This window comes from Schistocerca gregaria, chromosome 1 (genome assembly GCF_023897955.1).
Source record: "Schistocerca gregaria isolate iqSchGreg1 chromosome 1, iqSchGreg1.2, whole genome shotgun sequence".
Lineage (NCBI taxonomy): Eukaryota > Metazoa > Arthropoda > Insecta > Orthoptera > Acrididae > Schistocerca > Schistocerca gregaria.
In genome coordinates this window covers 1,040,412,066-1,040,434,561 of record NC_064920.1, presented here as the reverse complement: position 1 = coordinate 1,040,434,561, position 22,496 = coordinate 1,040,412,066, and positions in this window count along the sequence as shown.

The following is a 22,496-nucleotide window of genomic DNA, read 5'->3' as shown; positions in this document are numbered from 1 at the left end:
CCGTCGGTGGCTTAAGACGAAGGAGAACGCTGTAATGGAGGTCACAAAGACGAAGAGGGGGTGGGTGACTCCGCTCCCTCTCCACACACAGGCAGCTCAGAAGAAGCCACTTCGCGAGCAGGAGGGATGCTGGAGATAAGTTCTTCGCCAGTCACCGTACCACGGACGAAAGGTATCGTAGCATCGAGAGGAGCAGGGGACACAATCGATGCGGAGGAGGTTGGCGCAAAAGGTACAGCCAAATCCTCAACATCACCATCCTGAGTGCGACGTCGCTTATATGTCACCGTTACATGTTCTATCCTGGGAGAAAAAGGATTGTGAACCTGTCGCGGAGGTACTGCGATACGATTAGCAGACTTGGCTGTGTTTTCATTATGATCCGAATCAGAAGTAGGTCCGATGGCGGGAGTGGAAGGAACAAGATCAGCAACCGTCAATTTGCGACGCTGCACTAATGACGGCTTTAATGCAAAAATCGTCCTCGGGCAATTAGACCGAACGTGCCCACTTTCATTACAAAGGAAGCAGGTTCCCTCTTGACCAGTATACATGACACGAACGCGATAACCACACACTTGTAAATGTGATGGAATATTGCGTTTGACATCCATTTCCACGGAACGATTTCCACTATAACATTACAACGCGTTGAGTAGACCAGCGTTCATCATGGGCGTGTTTCACGTTACCGTACGGACTCAATATGTCCTTTAGAAAGTTGTCATCAATTACCGGCGGGAGGTTGAACACTCGAACGTTGATGTATTCGATTTCAAAATCTGCGAGTGATACCATACTAACGGAATAATCGCAATGCTTGAGCAGGACATGGGAACCATGTCACCACAGTAATCTTTCAACGTTAGTGGGATCATAAATTTCAAGTAAAACACGAACTAAAATTGGTTCAAATGGCTCTGAGCACTATGGGACTTATCATCGGAGGTCATCAGTCCCCTAGAACTTAGAACTACTTCAACCTAACTTACCTAAGGACGTCACACACATCCATGCCCGAGGCAGGATTCGAACCTGCGACCGTTAAACAAGAACTCGTCTGCATCAAAACAGCGGTGTGGACTTGATCAGAGTTCAAATGAGTTGTATCGGCAAGCCAGTCGTGGATTTCTAGAGACCTGGGCTGCACGCGTAGCTTTGTTTTATTGAAAGTAAACCTCACAGTACCTTTTCATGGAGTATACGTGGAAACCATGGTAGCCATAGCGGAGAGGCCGACGCCACTGCAAGTAGACGAAAGCAAACAGACAGTAAGCCAGAGTGGAGGCGCTACGACTCACTCGGCAGACGGAACAACATTAACGAGGGAAATTTCACACAAGCTACGCTGCGGCAAGTGAAATAAACAAGAACCTTCCCGCTCGGCACTCGAAGACGAACTAGTAGGAATTACACATAGGTGCACGGAATACCCAAACACGCCACCCACCTCAGTCCAAATTCACTATTGCCACACACTACCAAAGTAGCGTTTCCTAATCCATTTTCCTCTGTTTGCACGTCAGATCACGCGAAGTTACGCACGAGATCAGGCGGACGGCTGAAGAGTACTCTGCACAGAATGATCATATAAGCTATCACGGCACGTATATATCTATACGAGTAGTGTCTCATCTTTCAGACATGTCCGAAAGAACACGCACTACTCATATAGATACTCTAAAATTATGATTTGTGATAGCGTGGCACTACCAGTCCACAGGAACGAAGTATGATAGCCGGTCGGTGTGGCCGTGCGGTCCTAGGGGCTTCAGTCTGGAACCGCGTGACCGCTACGGTCGCAGGTTCGAATCCTGCCTCGGGCATGGATGAATGTGATGAGCGCTGCAGTCATGGACTGTGCGGCTGATCCCGGCGGAGGTTCGAGTCCTCCCTCGAGCATAGGTGTTTGTGTTTGTCCTTAGGATAATTTAGGTTAAGTAGTGTGTAAGCTTAGGAACTGATGACCTTAGCAGTTAAGTCCCATAAGATTTCACACACAGATGAACATTTTGATGTGTGTGATGTCATTAGGTTAGTTAGGTTTAAGTAGTTCTAGGGGACTGATGACCACAGATGTTAAGTGTCATAGTGCTCAGAGCCATTTGAATCATTTTTCTTGCTCAGAGCCATTTGAACCATTTTTTGAAGTATGATAAATTTATAAATGGATGAATACTCGATCTTGGGTACATGTACTGCTGATCAGTGAAGAATAAATGTTGTTTCTTGGAATTAAACTGTGGTTTCTTTGGGAATTATTCACTTTGGAAACGGTCAAAATTTATGTGATATTTGGTGACCACTGAAAGCAGCAGCATAAGTAAATAACTGTATTTTACAAAATGGTTCATATGCCTCTAAGCACTATGAGACATAACATCTGAGGTCATCAGTCCCCTAGACTTACAACTTCTTAAACGTAACTAACCTAAGGACATCACACACATCAAAATGTTCAAATGTGTGTGAAATCTTATGGGACTTAACTACTAAGGTCATCAGTTCCTAAGCTTACACACTACTTAACCTAAATTATCCTAAGGACAAACACAAACACCCATGCCCGAGGGAGGACTCGAACCTCCGCCGGGATCAGCCGCACAGTCCATGACTGCAGCGCCCATCACACACATCCATGTCCGAGGCAGGATTTGAACCTGCGACCGTAGCAGCAGTGCGGATCCGGACTGAGGCGCCTAGAACCGCTCGGCCACAACGGCCGGCTCATTTTACAGACACCATGTCTATTATTCTAATACCACTAAACTGAACTTTCCGAGAAAGATATCTCGAACATACTTGTTCAGACTTGTACTCACATGCCGTGTTACATTATCTCACTACTCTCATTTACAAGCGCTTCTGCACTTTCCCATGTATTCTAGATAAAAATAATAACTGATGACTTTTCTTTACACTTTTAGACTACTAACAAGACTTCCAAGCAACATTGGAACTGCGTCGTCAGTAGTGAAGGCCTCCTTTGTTTACCGTTGGCAGTGACATAACAGCAAGGCTGACCAAGCCGACCTCCACCTTTCTCAGCCTCGCCTTTAGGCTTACGTATTGACTGCTGTCTCATCATCTTTCCAGCTGTCGAAGGTACTCGTCTTCTTGCTGTGGGTTCTCACCGTACTAAAGTAATGAAAGATATCTCGGAAGCATATCGATAGATTATCTGTAGAAATAATAAAACTGTAAAAGCTCTGTGTCTTTCTCTTTGTCTGTTTCAACACGCTGATCTCCAAAACTACTAGTTGAATTTTCGTGCAGATTTCACAGGTAACTCGAGAGTAGCTTGCGGCAGCATACATCAAAATCGAATCACAAAAATATCGTAATACAACGCAAAGAAGGTAAATATTTCCTCTTTGGAAAACTTGTTTACTCTTTGACATTTGAAATGTGTCATATTTGTGAAAAACCTTTTTATTGATTGATATGTTCAATGTAATACGATTCAACGTAATGAATACAATGCTTTTACAATTGCTACCGTGTGTTAGTCTGTACTTCAATACTAACATTATTAAATGTGTTACGTTTTCACCACTGAACCGCTGAGCAAGTTTCGATTAAATTTGCTTTGGAGATATATTGAACGCTGAGGAAGAACATAAGCTACTTTAGAAAGTGAAAAAACAGTCCACTCCTAAGAGTGTGAAATAGGAGACGGAACAGATCAAAAAATGGTTCAAATGGGTCTGAGCACTATCGGACTTAACATCTGAGGTCATCAGTCCCCTAGAACTTAGAACTACTTAAACCTAACTAACCTAAGGACATCACACACATCCATGCCAGAGGCAGGATTCGAACCAGTCGCGCGGTTCCAGACTGTAGCGCCTAGAACCGCTCGGCCACTCCGTCGAGCGCGGAACAGATCCTTTGACATCGGTGAACATAAAATATGTTAAAAAATCATTACTTCGTTGCATAAGTTCCTCGTCATATGAAGTACTCTGAGGTGACAAAAGTCACCTAAAATCGTGTCGGACCTCATTTTGGCCAACAGAGTGCAGCATCTCGACGTGGCATGGACTCAGGCAGTCGTTGGATGTCCAGTGCAGAAATACTGATCCATGCGGCCTTTATAGCTATGCATATAGCCAGTTCAGGATTTTGTGCGCGAACTGACCTCTCGACTGTGTCCCATAAATCTTCACGTCTGGCATTGTGGGTGGACAGATCATTCGCTCAAATTGTCCAGAATATTCTTCAAACGAATAGTGAACGACTGTGGCCCGGCGACATGGTCCATTGTCATCCATAAAAATTCTATCGTTGCTTGAAAATATGAAGTCCGTGAATGGCTGCAAGTGATCTTCAAGTAGCCGAACATAACCATTTACAGTCAAAGATCGGTTCAGTCGGATCAAATCACCCAGTTTATTCAAACACAGCCCACATCATTAGTAAGCTACCACCAGCATGCAGAGCGCCTTGTTGGCAAGTTGGGCCTCCTGCAGTCTACGCCACTTTCGAATCCTGCAATCAGTTCTTAACAACTCAAATCGGAATTACTCTGACCAGGTTTTCCAACAAACGATGTGGTCACGAGCCCAGCAGAGGCGCTGCAAGAAAAGCCGTGCTCTTAGCGAAGGCACTCTCTGCTTCTATAGCCCACTAATGCCAAATTTCGCCGCACTGTCCTAATGCATATGTTCGTAGTACGTTCCAAATTGATTTCTGCGGTTTTTCACGCAGTGCTGCTTGTCTGTTAGCACTGACAAATCTACGCATACGTCGCTGCTCTCGAGCGTTAAGTGATGGGCGTCGACCACTCTGTTGTCCGTTGTGTTGTTGTTGTGGTCTTCAGTTCAGAGACTGGTTTGATGCAGCTCTCTACGCTACTCTACCCTGTGCAAGCTTTTTCATCTCCCAGTACCTGCTGCAACCTACATCCTTCTGAATCTACTTAGTGTATTCATCTCATGGTCTCCGTCTACGATTTTTACCCTCCACGCTACGCTCCAGTACTAAATTGGTGATTCTTTGATGCCTCAGAACATGTCCTACCAACCGATTTCTTGTTCTAGTCAAGTTGTGCCACAGAATTCTCTTCTCTCCAGTACTATTCAATGCCAATGTGATCTACCCATCTAATCTTCAGCATTCTTCTGTAGCATCACATTTCGAAATCTTCTATTCTCTTCTTGTCCAAACTATTTATCGTCCATGTTTCACTTCCATACATGGCTACAGCCCATACAAATACTTTCAGAAACGACTTCCAGACACTTAAATTGAAACTCGATTTTAACAAATATCTCTTCTTCAGAAACTCTTTCCTTACCACTGCCGGTCTACATTTTATATACTCTCTACTTCGACCACTATCAGTTATTTCGCTCTCCAAATAGGAGAACTCATCTACTACTTTAAGTGTCTCATTTCCTAATCTAATTCCCTCAGCATCACCCGACTTAATTCGACTATATTCCATTATCCTCGTTTTGCTTTTGTTGATGTTCATCTTATATCTTCCTTTCAAGACACTGTCCATTCCGTTCAACTGCTCTTCCAGATCCTTTGCAGTTTTACAATGTCATCGGCGAACCTCATAGTTTTTATTTCTTCTCCATGGATTTTAATACGGATTCCGAATTTTCTTTTGTTTCCTTTACTGCTTGCTCAATGTACACATTTAACAACATCAGGGATTGGCTGCAACCCTGTCTCACTCCGTTCCCAACCACTGCTTCCCTTTGATGCCTCTCGACTCTTACAACTGCCATCTGGTTTGTGTACATATTGTAAATGGCCTTTCACTTCCTGTATTTTACCCCTCACTTTTGAAAGAGAGTATTCCAGTCAACACTGTCAAAAGCCACAAATGTTAGAAGCGTAGGTTTGCCTTTCCTTAATCTGTCTTGTAAGATAAGTCGTAGGGTCAGTATTGCCTAACGTGTTCCAACATTTCTACGGAATCCAAACTGATATTCCCCGAGGTCGGCTTCTGACTGGTAGAAGTCGTTGTCCGTAGTGAGAGTAATGCCTGAAATTTGGTTTTCTCGGCACACCCTTGACACTATGGGTCTCGGAATTTTGAATTTACTAACGATTTCTGAAATGAAATGCCCCCTGCGCCTAGCTCCAACTACCATTCCGTCAATTCCCTTCGTCCGGTCACAATCACGTTGAAAATCTGATCACGTGAATCACCTGAGTACTAATAACAGCCTCGCCAATGCACTGTCCTTTTATACCTTGTGTACGCGATGTATGTGCACATCGCTATCCCATGACTTTTATCACTTCGGTGTATAATTACTTCAGTAGCACGAAATGCAAGATTGCGCCCCGCGTTCGCCCCGCCGTGCGTTGCGGCAGTGGTGTGGCTGGAGGGTGTGTTTGGTTGGGGGGGGGGGGGGGGGCTCTTTACTACCGACGCTTACCGGAACAACTGACGTTACTGCACAGCTTACTTACTCACCATAATATAACAAATGATATGCAAGTACAACAGCAGGTAACAGCCAGTTACTGCATAAATCGGAATAGTATAAATCCAAAGTCCCTTAGCTTGGTTTCAGTATGACGGTAAATAAATAATATTTCTGTACTAAGTAAATATATGTTACATGGGGTTTATCGCTAGCTATATGCAAACTACCCCACAGGGAGTACATGATCTGTCACAGCCGTTCGTGATATGAAGACCGTAGAAGATATGAGGCCCCATAAAATCTCTAGCTGGTCACTAATGTTGGAGGGAAATATACATTGATAGTCACAAAATTTAGGATGACAACAACATCGTTGCTGTCAAGTCTTCGAAGAAAGCACTTGAGACTTCCAGACATCCAGAAACAGATGGCCCCAGTATACCAACATGGATCATTTTTAGAGGTGGATATGGTGCCTGAAGATAGCATATTGAATTGCCGAAACTAGTAGTGAAAATAAAATTAAAAACTTCTCAATTTGAGCGGTTGTTTGGCGAATTTCTTTGTTAAGTATTTGACCATCCGCTGTCCCATGTCCAGAATGGATGAATAGCGCCTGATTATGAACGTTGCTGAGCGCGAAGTTTGGTAACTTCGTGGTTAAGTACGAGTGTTGTGGAATTGTTCAGAATGCTCAGATGTACAGACGACGCAGTCAGTTACATTTATCGAAAATGTTAACATGCAGAGTGTACAGAAACTAAACATAGTGAAGAGATGCAATGGCATTTTATGAACAGCATCTAAGAAGTGTTGCATGAAAATTTAAAGCCGTGTTACAGCTGACGAAGTTGTTTGCACTTACAGAAGGGATGATCTGGTACTGGTTGTCATACAGACAAATTCACTGGCGAGCCGAAACATTATGACCAGCTACTTAATAGCGTGTTGGTTCACTTTTGGAACGTAATAGAGAAGAGATGTTGCTTAGCATGATTTCGATTATCCTTGATAGGTTTCTGGAAATATATACCTACGCACAGTTCATGCAGTTGCCGTCTATTACGAGCCAGTGGTTTGGGCTGTGGAGATGGCACCGGATAGCTCCTTGGTTGTTTTTTATCAGGTTCAGATCAGGACTCTTTATTGGGCCAACACCAGCCTGAGTTTCACTTCCTTCTAACGTTTCATCGCTGACTGCAGGATTGGCGGCTAACTACAAACAGAACTCGAGGGAGCGCCGAATATGTAGCCAATGTAGTGGGCACCACAGTTCATCAGATGACTTCGCCTACGAGATTATCTCTGCTAATGCCAACATCTTTGACTGAATGTGCAAATTAACATCAAAATTTTATCTAATTTAGAACCTTACTCTTTCCTGTTAAAATTAACAGGATGTTTGTAATCCTCAATAGCCTCTCTATTGTCTCTGTCATGCGATTTTTCCGATATGACACTCGTGTCACTGAATTTTATTTCATGATCACTCTCCTGGTAAACATGTTCCTCTATGGCAGATTTATCCCTATTACTCAGACAGCAATTTCTCTTGTGTTCAATCAGGTACAAATATTTCACTTATCTTGGAGACAGGCTGGTTAATACAAGCCAATTAAAACGCTACAGTGTGAATACAACTCTGAAAGAGGAGTTAGGACCACGTCTCTTAAATGAATTACTCACAACAATGGCAAGTACATGCGCTGAACCCTTGGAAATGAGCACAAAAAATGATAAAATCTTTGCCCCGAATGACAAATGCTAAACATATGTCCATATATTGGTGGGTTACTAAGTGACGCTATAGGTAAGAGCGGCTGCCTCCCTCCCCCCTGCCCCCTTCACCAAGGAAAAAATCTGCGCAAACAGAACTGACGTCGCTGCACCGAAAGTTTACCTATGCCATTTCTTGTGAAAACTCAAAACTATACCTTGTTTCAGTTGTGATCTAATATCGATTTCACAATACTTAACAATAAGTGTGCTTTTCTCTCCATTGCCGGAATAGCGGCCCTTACTGAAGTACGTCTGGAACAGAGATTTAGGCTGTCTCATAAAAAGTATTCGAACACACCTGCACTATGTGATCAAAAGTATCCGGACTACTGGCTGAAAATAACTTACAGGTTCGTGGTGCCCTCAATCGTTAATGCTCGAATTCAATATGGTGTTGGCCCAACCTTAGCCTTAGCTTCCTCTCTCGCAGGCATACGTTCAATCAGGTGCTGGAGGGTTTCTTGGGGAATGGCAGCCCATTCTTCACGGAGTGCTGCTCTGAGGAGAGGTTTCGATGTCGGTTGTTGAGGCCTGGCACGAAGCCGGCAGTTTGGTCCAATAAGAACTTACCACACATTCCGAAAAAAATTTCCAATACGCACGCCCTAGATGAAGTTCACGGGGCATTTGCCATACCCACACCCTGCCATCGGATCGCCACATTGTGGACCACAGTTCATCACTCCACACAATGTTTTTCCACTGTTATATCGTCCAATGTTTACGCTCCTTACACCAAGCGAGGCGTAGTTTGGCATTTACTGGCGTGATGTGTGGCTTATGAGCAGCCGCTCGACCATGAAATCCAAAATCCAAGTTTTCTCACCTCCCGCCCAACTATCATAGTACTTGCCGTGGTTTCTGATGGAGTTTGGAATTCCTGTGTGATGGTCTGGATAGATGTCTGCCTATTACACATTACGACCCTCTTCAACTGTCGGCGGTCTCTGTCAGTCAACAGACGAGGTCGGCCTGTATGCTTTTGTGATGTACGTGTCCGTTCACGTTTCCACTTCACTATCACATCGGACACAGTGGACGTAGAGTTGTTTAGGAGTGTGGACATCTCGCGTACAGACATATGATGCAAGTGACACCCAATCACCTGACCACGTTCAAAGTCAGTGAGTTCCGCGGAGCGCCCCACTGTGCTCTCTCACGATGTCCAAGGAATACTGAGGTCGCTGATGCGGAGGACCTGGTAGTTGGTGGCAGCACAATGCACTTAATACGAAAAAACGTATGTTTTTTGGTGGCGTCTAGATACTTTTTATCACATAGTGTATGTAATGCGGAATGGACCAGTAGATCTCACGAGAGGCGGACCCTTCAGTATCAAAGGAGGCCGGGATTATAGTGGTGTCAGTAGAGGAGCAATAACAGCAGAATGGACCCCTCGGGAGCGATCAGTGACTTAGGTCGTGGACTAGTTAGTGAACTTCAGCTGAGTAACAGATCCATCAGGAACATTTAGAACCCTCTAAAGCTGCCCAAGTCGTCTCTTAGAGATGCGGTTTTGAAACGGAAACTCCAAGGAACAACCACAGCTAAACCAAGGCCATGCAGACGTCACTTACTGAAGGACAGGGGCTGAGATTGACTGTAAAAAAATCGTATGAAATCAGCGGAAGGGAACACCCGTGAGTTCCAAAGTGCTACCATGACTATGAATAGGGAGTTAAAAAGAATGGAATCCAGTGGCAGAGTAGCTCCTTCCAGGCCAATCATTTCTGTAGTCAATACTGCGCTCCTCTCGTCATGGTTTGATGAGCGAAGATACTGGACGGTAGATGACTGGAAAAGAGTGATGATCTGGAGTGATGGATCACGCTATATCTCATCAAAGTGCAATGGAAATGTTTGGCGTTGGTCAGTGCCTGGAAAATGTTATCTAAGATCATGTGTAGTGCCGACACAGAAGTGCAGAGGGGGATGCGTTAGGGTATGGGGATGTTTTTCATGTAATGAATGTAGTCCCCTTATCGCGCTTAAGAAAACGATAAATGCAGATGCGTATGAATACATTTCACAGCGTTGTGTACTGTGTGAGGTTAGGAGGGATGACTGAACCAGCATGACACTGCACTCTGTCATAAAGAAGGATCTGTGGTTTATGGATAACAGCATTCTTGAAATGGACTAGCCTACCCAGAGTCCCAACCTGAATCCAGTCGAACACCTTTGGAATGAGTCAGAACGTTGACACCAGTCTCCGAAATCACGATCTTCTCTGGTTTCGGCTCTTGAGGAAGAACGGGCTGCTATTGCACCACGGACATTCAGACACCTCCAAAAGAGTCCAGGCGGCCAGAAAGGCGAGGGTGGATACACCCCACACTGATGTCCACTAATTGCTGTACGGATATTTTTGATCGTGTACTGTACTTCTCTTAGCCTCCGTAGGCTGTTACCTTCCCAGACCAACAGATTTCATCGGTAAAACAGTGGCCAAGTATTGGTCGTCATTTAGAATGATTACTTGCTAACAGTTTAGAATATACTGTGCCCAACGTTTCTCATGTTTCCCAATTATCGCCATAACCTTGAAATGACACATTGTGGCACATTCAACGCTATTCACGTTCGAGTCTGTTTTTGACACCATTTAAGACAAACACGATAGCTCCCAAAATCGGTCCCATGCGGTGAATTTGTGTAAACATTGTCTGGAGTGTGGCACACTGCTTATAAGGAAAGTACAGGCCCAGTGTTGACCGGATGCACTATTTTGCTGCTTATTCGAAGCCCAGCACGGTTCCTGATTGTGAAGAGCTATTTTTCATCATAATTAAAACATGAGCCTATTCGAAGCACAGCACAGTACCAGATTGTGAGGAAATCGTGATGGCTACATGCAGTGACTGCTGTCCTCTCTTTCCTTCCCCTCTTTTCCTTATTATACAGTGACGGAAAAAATCGGTTGTGAGGAAATCGTGATGGCTGCATGCAGTGGCTGCTGACCTTCTCTGTTTCCTTCTCCTCTTTTACTTACTATATAGCGACGGGAAAAAATCGCAGCACCAAAACATGATTAAAACAGAGTAATAAAGTTTCGGGATTACATTCGTTTACGTAACACCTTTCAGTAATTAACAATGCAACATCACAAATTAATGTATGCGCGAGATAAGCCATTGCAAATGTGAAATAATGGCACATTTATAACCGGTGTAACGGCCACAATGTTGAATGCAGGCTTGCAAACGTGCACGGATGGTGTTTTACAGGTGACGAATGTCAGTATGTTGTATGGAGTTCCATGCCTGTTGCACTTGATTGGTCAATACAGGGTCGGTTAACGCTGTTTGTGGGTGTCGCTGGAATTGCCCTCATATGATGTCTCATATGTGCTCGATTGGAGATAGATCTGGTGATCGAGCAGTCCAAGACAACATATCGACGCTCCGTAGAGCATGTTGGTTTACAACAGCACTATGTGGCGAGCTTATCCTGTTGGAAAACACATCCTGGAATACTGTCCACGAATGACAGCACAATAGGTCGATCGAATCACCAGATTGACTTTCAGATTTGCAGTCAGGGTGCGTGGATAACCACGAAAGTGCTCCTGCTGTTGTACGAAATCTCACACCACACTGTAACTCCAGGTGTAGGTCCGGTGTGTCTAGCCCGCAGACAGCCTGGTTGCAGGCTCTCAACTGGCGTCCTTCTAACCAACACATGGCCATCACTGCCACCGAGGCAGCACCAGCTTTCATCAGAAAACGCAACAGACCTTCACCCTGTCCAACAATGAGCTCCCCCTTGGCACCACTGAATTCGACAATGGAAGAGGTTTTGGAGTAACTGGAATGCTCGCTACTGGTCGTCTGTCTCGGAGCTGTCTTTGAAGTAACCCATTACTAACATTTCGTTGTGTCACTGTGGTGCCAACTGCTGCTGAAATCGTTGCTGCAGATGTGTTACGATACTCCAGAGCCATATGCCGCACACGATGATCTTCCCTCTCGGTAGTGCTCAGCTGCCGTCCGGAGTCCGATCATCTTGTGATCGTACATTCTCGTGACCACCGCTTCCAGCGATCATGTTCAGTGAATACATTCCTGTCAAGTCTTTCTGCAGTATCGCAGCTTTTCGTAGCCCTGTTACATGACCTCGTCCAAACGCAGCGAGGTGTTGATAATGGCTTCTTTGTCGCCTTAAAGGCGCATCAAATATTCACGCCCTGTCTCTAAGTAAATAACGCTCACGAGTGTCACAGGGTGTATTTAAAGCAAACCTGATCTGCAACCCTCGTAGTGGCACTACCAGTGCCACTCTTATGCGACTGGCGTGAAATCTGAACATCATCTTTCAAGTGCAGAGCTTTCGTTTATGTCGCACAACTGCTTCTTGACGTCACGATATTTTTCCGTCAGTGTATTTAACATTCAGAAACTAGTGAACACGTCAAGGGGTGGGACAGGATAAACATCATCCAAGGTCTTAACACTTCGAAGACTTCCCAGCTATAGAAAGCAGAGTGTATGACAATCTGCTGGTACTGTGCAACGATAAGGAACCTATAAACGTTTCAGAATACACCGTTCATCACGTTTTGTTGCGACAAATGGTTGTAGTGATATATGTCAGCCTAATCATACCGATGCGTTGCGCGCACCTCCAGTTACATTCCCTGTTCCTGTAAGCTGTTTGATACATTAATTGAGAGTCGTTGATTTCTGCAGAATAGAGGAGACAGAAGAACAAGTTTGTTTCAGTTAAAAAAACGTTCGTTTTTACTTACTGAATTGCTGTACCTTTTCAATGATACAAGATTTATTTGTACTGGTGTAGTGTAATAAATCTCCACGAGACGTAGGGCGAGGAGGTCCAACGGTTTGTATCCTCTCGTGAGCAACTGACTTAGTTAAACCTTCCTAACAGCACCTAGCACCCTCTTTCACCCAGACGATAGCGAAGTCACTTAGTGGCGCGGATTCCATTACACACAGACAGCGTTTGCAAGCCATCTTGTTCCACCACCCAGAACTCAAGGAGAATGGATAGAACTCGGACAAAAGTGCGAGAATTTTGCTGGATGGCAGTCTCCAGATGTTCTTACAATGACTTACTTAAAGTGACCTGAGAGCCCACGTAAGTAGCATGTCTATTAGTGTTTCTCAGATAATTCTAACGAAATTTAGGAGTGTGGTATGGTCCATTATGGAAATGATCATGTGCTATAGAGGTTCAAAAGGATGCACAGCTCACTGTACTACAGGATGTTCGAGATGTCCCCATACCCCTCTTCACTTTGTACCAGTGGGGAAATGAACAGTTATTTTATTTGTATTCCAACATTGTACCACAGTCAACAACACATGAGCACATCAAAACTGTCTGAATATGAAAGGATTTGGTGTTTGTGAGTGAATTACTCAAAACCGACATGGAGCAGCGAGTTGCAGTCTGTAGTGCTCAATTCGCACAGTTTCAAAATGAAATGTCCCTCTCAATCGTGTTGTTCACTGATGAATATACGATACATCGCATTTCGCAGAGGATGAATGTAGTTTTGTGGCCAAAGAAAAGTACCCATTCTGTGCGCGAGTTGGAATGTGCTCCACCTCATGTTATGATATGGGGCAGACTGGCATCACGATACCTTTTCGGACCATATTTTTGTAAATACGTAATGGAAATTTGATTTGCACACGTTTTAAAGAAGCTTAATACCTGAGCCTGAAGTCGAAGTAATTGGCAGATTCTAGAAAACAGACGCTAAATATCTCGCGAAAGTCTACTCACTAAGTTTGAAGAATCTACATTAAGGGGGCAGCCCTCTTTAAACGCATGAAAAATAGGTCATTTTTTCAAGTAAAATGAAAATAAATACTAAATCAGATGGCTTAGGTTTATTCCTTCACTACTGTTTTTGGGTGCAACTACGCCTACGAAACCGTCATATTGAACCTGTTACAGAAGAATTTTGTGTAAATCATTTTCAATATTTTTCTATCAGCATATATAATAGAAAATAATTACTTTCTAATAAAATGGTGATCCGTCTTTTGCTTCGCCCAAAAGACTGAAATAAAAGCGTGCAGCGAATATAGACCTTTGAAGGCATTTCAAAATTACTACATACGGTGATAGAGAAAAGCGAATTTAAAAATTTGGATTGCACTTTTTGTCCTTAAGTTGAATATACCTGTAGCCATCTGCCCATGGACCATACAATAGTCTTTCCAGATCCAAAAGGAGATCCTCTATCATCTACTTCGTGCCTATTGTGATCCTAAAGGGCCCCTTTAGCAGCTTCTCTCATCTGTTGCTCTGCTCGTGCGACACAATTTTCGTTCTATTTTGTGCAAATGTTGTAACAAGTCAGTCTGATATCAAGTTCGAGAATTTTTATAATGTCCTATGCGTGTTAGGCCGTTGTTGAAAGTCCATGCTGCCACATTGCCCACGACATCGACTATTTTTTTCCCGCTGCCAATAGTTTTCGAAAATACTTTTATAAAATCATCTTGTAACTCGGTAATGGAGTTTCTAGGGAATTTGGGATGAACACTATATCAAAGGAGACGTCCCAGAGAACGTTTTAAGGAAAAATATATATATTTTATTGCTGCATTAGTTTGTAGCATTTTCGTTTTACATACTTGCTTTCCAGTTGCTAACGGTTTATTTATCGATTTACACTTTTATTTGTAGTTCACTGTTGCTATTCGAGTTTACATATTGTCATTTTGTCATTTTGAGATAGTGAGTGGAACTATGGACGCAAGAAAATGGAGTGCCAAGTGGAGAAATCAGGACATTTCCGACATATTCTTCTGTTTAAGCTCAATAGAGGCGTGACAGAAGCGGAGGCAGCCAGAAACATTTGCACCGTTATGGTGATAATGCCACTGTACAGGACACGGCTAGAAAATTGTTTTTTCCGTTCTAAGGAGGAACGTTTTGACATTAGTGACTCTCCTCGTTTAGGAAGACCTTCGGGGTTTGATGAATACGGTTTAAACAGCATCAGTGTACTCGAGAACTGGCAAATTGGATAACTGTGATCACACCACCACCATGAGACATTTGCATGAAATAGGGAATGTACCGCATGCTCCAATCCAAAATCACAAAAATCAGGGGTGAATCTCTGCTTGGTCGTCATCAATTGGCTCGTGAACATCACTGACCTTTCCTATATCGCTTCGTTACTGGTGGCGTGAAATGGTGTCTTTATGCTAAAATGAGGAACAAAAAGAAATGGGTGAGCCAAAACGAAGCAGCAACTCTCTGTACAAAGACCTGTGCCCATCCACAAAAGATAATGTTATGCAACTGGTGAAACAACTCCATCATAACTAACGTCCGATTCTGCTATATTGACAGAAAACACCATTCAGGGGTTGAATTGGGAGGTCACTCGGACCATTATTATTCACCTGATCTTGCACCCTCAACTTTCGCCTTTTCCGCCCTCTATCGAACATTCTACAAGAAACTGCGCTCTGGACATGGCTTGACGACTTCTTCTCTTCAAAGCCATGAGATTTCTATAATCGCGAAATCGAAAAGTTAATCCAGTGCTGGCAGACTGTTGTAAATAGTGAAGGAGAGTATATTATTGATGACTAAAATTTCTGTTGTGTTTATTAAACTTAGGAACGACGCTACAAACTTATGCACCAACTTAATACATAAAAAAATAAAAGAAGTAGACTTTATGAAATTTTCTAAGAGGACTACCTCTTAAGTGAAGAATGTAGACACATTCTTCAGTCCGCTGCGTATCACTCATCTAGAGTCCGTGATGACAAGATTAGACTAATTACAGGGCACACAGAAATATTGGAGGATGTGTTATTCCCAAGTTCCATACCTCGTTAGAACTGGAGGAAACTCTAAAATGTAATACGCTGCTCAGTACTCTCTCCCACATACTCCACAGTGAATTGCAAAGAATGTATATACATGTAGATATAAAATGGTGGATAATGTATGGTTACAGCACGACTGTGCTCTAGCACGCTTTATTATTGATGTAAGTGAGTCCACCACTGAATAGTTTCGTGGCCACTGAATTGGGCGTGGTACAGTGACATCTCTAGCCGCATTGAAATGGGCAGCACGAAGTTCGAACCTTAACACGATAGACAACCCAGAATAATTAACAAGTGTGCAAAAATATAGAGGAAGCCTTTCTAAGCGTAACACCTGAGATGCTCCGCTAGAAGCCAAAGATATGGAAAAAACACAGATTTCTAGTAAGGCGCGATGGCGTAGATACAAATCTGTTAGGTACAAACACTGATTAGCCAAGATATTATGGCGACTGCCCACTCCGATATTGAATGCCCCCGGTAGCGTTGGGGGAATCTTGACGCGTAAGAAACGTACGTAAGTGGAGCATAGACCAATAGGAAATCATTACCTTTTATGTACACTACTGGCCATTAAAATTGCTACACCAAGACGAAATGGAGATGATAAACGGGTATTCATTGGACAAATATATTATACTAGAACTGACATGTGATTACATTTTCACGTAGTTTGGGGGCATAGATCCTGAGAAAACAGTACCAAGAACAACCATCTCTGGCCGTAATAGCGGCTTTGATACGCCTGGGCATTAAGTCAAACAGAGCTTGGATGGCGTGTAGAGATACAGCTGCCCATGCAGCTTCAACACGATGTCACAGTTCATCAAGAGTAGCGACTGGCGTATTGTGACGAGCCAGTTGCTCGGCCACCATTGACCAGACATTTTCAACTGGCGAGAGATCTAGAGAATGTGCTGGCCAGGGCAACAGTGAAACATTTTCTGTATCCAGAAAGGCCCGTACAGGACCTGCAACATGCGGTCGTGCATTATCCTGCTGAAATGTAGGGTTTTGCAGGGATCGAATGAAGGGTAGAGACACGTGTCGTAACACATCTGAAATGTAACGTCCACTGTTCAAAGTACCGTCAATGAGAACATGAGGTGACCGAGACGTGTAACCAATAGCACCTCCTACCATCACGCCGGGTGATACGCCAGTATGGCGATGACGAATACGCGCTGCCAATGTGCGTTCACCGCGATGTCGCCAAACACGGATGCGACCATCATGATGCTGTAAACAGAACCTGGATTCACCCGAAAAAATGACGGTTTGCCATTCGTGCACCCAGGTTCGTCGCTGAGTAAACTATCACAGGCTCTCCTGCCTGGGATGCGGCGTCAAGGGTAACCGCAGCCGTGGTCTCCGAGCTGATAGTCCATGCTGCTGCGAACGTCGTCGAACTGTTCGTGCAGATGGTTGTTGTCTTGCAAACGTCCCCATCTGTTGACGATCGAGACTTGGCTGCAAGATCCGTTACAGCCATGCAGATAAGATGCCTGTCATCTCGACTGCTAGTGATACGAGGCCGTTGGGATGCAGCACGGCGTTACCCTCCTGAACACACCGAGGTAGTAAAGGAGGTGTGGGGCAATGGCTGGGCTTTGTATATGAAAACAACCTTCGATGAAATTAAAACCTAGGATGGTAACATTAAGAATCCAATGAGAATTTGAGAATTCCTCCGTTAAGCGCAGAGGAGAGCGGATGAATGGAAAGAGTACATTAAAGATCTCTATGAGGGGGAATACTTGTCTGATGACGTGATAGAAAAAGGAACAGGAGTCGGAAGAGGTAGGGGAACCCGTATTAGAATCAGAATTTAAAAGAGCTCAAGATGAGTTAAGATCAGATAAGGCAGACGGGATGGATAGCATTCCATCGGAATTTCTAAAATCGTAGGGGCAAGTGGCACCCAAACGTCTATTCACGTTACTGTGCAGAGTATATGAGGCTGGCGATATGCTATCAGACTTTCGGAAAAGGGTCATCCACAGAATACCGAAGATAGCAAGAGCCGACAATTGCGAGAATTATAGCGCAATCAGCTTAACAGCTCATGCATCCAAGTTGTCGACAGGAAGAATGCACAGAAGAATGGTATAGGAGATTAAGAATCGATTAGTTGTCGATCAGTTTGGCTTTAGGTAAGGTAACGCACCAGAGAGTAATTTCTGACATTGTGGTTGATTATGGAAGCAAGACTGAAGAAAAATCAACAGACGTTTATGGGATTTGTCGACCTGGAAATAGCATTCGACAATGTCAAGTGGTGCAAGATGTTCGAAGTTCAGAGAAAAATAGGGGTAAACTACAGCGGAATATGGATAATATACACTATGTACAATAATCAAGAGGGAGCAGTAAGAGTGGAAGAACGATGCGCTATGATTAAAAAGGGTGTAAAACAAGGATGTAGTATTTCGTACTACTTTTCAATCTATACATCGAAGAGGCAATGACTGAAATAAAATAACGGCTCAAGAATGGGATTAAAACATAAGGTTCGCTGTGACGTTGCTATTATCAGTGAAAGTGAAGAAGAATTACAGGATCTGCTGAATAGAATGAGCAGTCTACTGAGTACAGAGTATGGACTGGGAGTAAATTGATGAGACGAGAGTAATGAGAATTACGAGAAAAGAGAACAGCGAGAAACCTAACATCAGAATTTGGTATCTCTCAAAAGATGGAGATAAAGAATCCTGTTATCTATCCAGCGAAATAACCCATGACAAACGGAACAAGGAGGATGTAAAAAGCATGCTAGCACTATCAAAACGGCATTCTTGGTCAAGAGAAGTCTACTAGTGACAAACATAGGCCTTACGTTGAGGAAGAAATTTCTGAGAATGTACGTTTGTACATTGTATAGTAGTGAAACGTGGACTGTGGGAAAGCCTTAACAGAAGAGAATCGAAGCATTTGAGATGTGGTGGCACAAAAGGATGTTGAAAATGAGGGGAGCGGTTACAACAGGGAATGAGGAGGTTCTCCACGGAAGCGGTGAGGAAAATAATATATAGGACACAGACAAGACCAAGGGACAGGGTGATAGAACATCTGTTAAGACATCAGGGTGTCACTTCCATTGTACTAGAAACAGCTGGGAGGGAAAAAATGTAGAGGAAGACAGGGACTGAAATAAATTCAGCAAATCATTGAGGATGTAGGCTGATCAGAGCTACTCTGAGATGAAAAGACTGACGTAGGAAAGGAATTCTGGCTTTTTATATAAAAAATAAGACTAAAGCAAAATAAAAAGTCGTAGTGAGGAAGTATTTCTGGATGGCATAGTCGCTTCCCTTTTGACTTCTAGTGTTGAAGAGACAAGTGATTTGATGCCTTGTGAGGCATCTGTGGCCGAAATATCAGCTGTTTGAGACGGCAATAGCAAGCAACGGCCACTGTCATAAACACGTTGGGGCCAGTGGAAGTTAACTTTAGCACCGTCTATTTTCCCCGAATCGTGTTATTCAGGTTACGCCCTTGACAGGTTGTTACGTGAAATGCTCGCTGTCTGCACTACACAGGATATCGTATGTCTCATGCGTCATGTACCAGCGATCTGGTCGCGATGGAATGCTCTAGTATCGCATGTCTTGCTTACCCTGCGATCGGCCGCGATGTCGCCGGCTAGCACAAAGTATAATGACAATCCAAACGTGTGAGATACCCAAGTATTGCACTCCCCATGGTGAGAAGAACGCTCTCTCTCTCTAGCAGCTATCTCTGTTTCAGTTGCCCATCAGTGCGTCTCACTGCTCGTACCAACTAACAAAGATGTCAGTATTAACTTGCTGAAGTTTCACTGTGCCTTTTACTGTGGAGATCGCGTATGTGGACATTCGATGCAGTTGTTGGATTTTACAAACAGCACATCAACTATGCTATATAAAATCTGACAAGACTTTTCTTTCACTCACAGAAACGTAAACAGAAACCTGGAGACGTCAACTCAACGGTGTATCAACGGTATGTTTCTCAGTTAAACAGAGTAACGTAGAGTGGCAAGGTATTAACAGTGGCGGTGTTGTTATTGAATTACCTTAGTCATTGTTTTTCTCTCGTATTATCACTCGTAGTTATTTCTAGCGCTTCCTCTGCTACTCATCATGGTGCTGTAGTTTTGGTTACCCATTTAGAGACGGGAGTCATAAAAAAAAAACATTAACGAAGAAAGTTTCTAGTTAGAAAAGTTGTACTATGATTTCTGCTTCCGAGCTATATTTGCTTCAGTCGCCGCTAGCGTCTAGTGTGACAGGCATGGCGTCTTTCTGTTCCGGTACCTCACTGCTGTTTCTCCATAGAGACTCGGACTTAAACTGACCGGCACGAGTGTAATATTGTATCTTCAGCAATAGACCATATAGAATTAAATAACGTAGTACTATCGGTTAGTGTGAATACATACGGTAATTTACATGAAGTCACTTCACATTCCTTTCATAGGACATTCCTAACTTCGCAATTAGAATCGCCGCGGCACTAACTCTATTAATAACCTTCAGATAGAAGTTTCTCCTTTTCTTATTTATATGGAAGGAAGCTGAAATTTTTTCGCATCGTCACACAACAAAAAATAAAGTGCAGTCATGCCATCTTTCACACATTCTCGAAAAGATGCCATAAATATACAGGTACAAAAGCACTAACGTATTCGTTCTTAATTCTGAAGTATTTCCACTAACCACAAAAAAATATGTGTATGTAAGCGATAGAGGGCAACTTTTAGTGTCGCATACTGTTCATTTTAAATAAGTGTAAGCTATCAAAAAGAAAAGCAGAGAGAAAATGTATTATTTTAGCACTGTAAATATCACCAGCTCATTAAATACCGGTCCATACGAATTTCGTGACTTTACATATGGTGCGCTTCAGCCTTGAAAATATTCTTGATGCCTGAACGGAGTTGCTCAATATATAGTAATACGAAACATCGAAATGAAAGGATACAATGAAAACCGGTTATATACATAACCGATTTTGACACTTGAGGGTATTCTGTCAGTTAAAGTAAGTGCTTTCAGCTTGTACAGACGGTCATGAATATGTACCTGGAGTTGGGTTCACCATGTTTCTAAATTTCTAGAAATCGGATATACTCCATTTCACTAATCTTACGTGCGTCGTAAGCGATTGAGGTGCCACTTGTGACAGAATTATGTTTGAGAAACTAGATATGTACAGCTTTAATGCTATTGCGTGTCGGCCTATCAGCTTTGAACTAGTTCTGTAATACATATTTTCTTTCATATTCAGCTCCTGAAGTGAATGTCTAATAATTACACTTATACCACTGGTCAATAAAAATACATTTGAGATGTTTGGTACACTCAGTGTTAGCCACTGACGCATATTAGGGAAGAAAGTGGTCCACACACATTAAACAATAAGGAAAACCTCAAGGTACACACCCTCTAGACAATCTGCACTTCATTTCTTGTTGTGTAGCGATGTGAAACAGTTCGTTTCCTTCCATATAACCAAGAGTTAAACAAAATCTGGGTACTGTTCTTGGGCACCCAGCCAGGTTGCATCATGCAGATGGTGCGACATTTCATCAAGGCGACTTGTTGCCATCCTTACACCGTCCTGATGACATCAGGACACTACTAAATTTCGAGAGTGGATAAGGATCCTTGTACGTCGGAAAAGTCTGATATACATCAGACTGTATGGTTTCCCCTAATCTCATAGTGCAGTAATTTGTTAGCCAGTTTACTGCAGCGGAAATAATCAAAAGTCCCTCTTAAGGTTGAAATGATATCAAGTAACAACAGTATTTGCACTGAGTGGCCAAAAGCCACTGGAAAGAATTGGATGTGATTTTAAACGTGGTCACTTCTCCATGAGACTTCAAATTGGCAGGCATGGACCGTGTGAAGTGTTGGAGTCGTTCTGGAGAGATATTGATCCTCATATCTTACAGTGCTACCCACAAATTTTCCTATGTAATTGGTGCTCAGTTCATCGAACGTATAGGGATTTCAACAGCATCTCAGAAAATCTGTACTGGCTACGATCAGGTGATCTGAGGGTCAAAGCCATGGTCGGTATTTACTAGTGTGTTCATCAGGCCACCTTTGCTCAAGAAAGGCATCGTCATGGTGAACAATGGTGTCTCCGTCAGGGTACTCTAATCCCGAAGTACGCAGCTCGTGGTCTCGCGGGTTCGATTCCCAGGTATTTTCACCTGCCTCGAGATGAATGGGTGTTTGTGTTGTCCTCATCATTTCATCATCATTCATGAAAGTGGCGAGATTGGGCTGAGAAATGGTTCTGAATTTGTATGGGTGCTGATAACCGGGCAGTTGAGCGCCCCCAAACCAAACATCATCATCATCATTTAATGCCAAAGAAGGATGCAGATGGTCTGTAAGAACGTACAAATAATCTGCAACTCTCTTTAGTGTCAGTATCGCCACCACGGAGCCTGTTTGCGACCACAAGGGCATTCAAATTGACGGCTATTTGACTCATACTCACA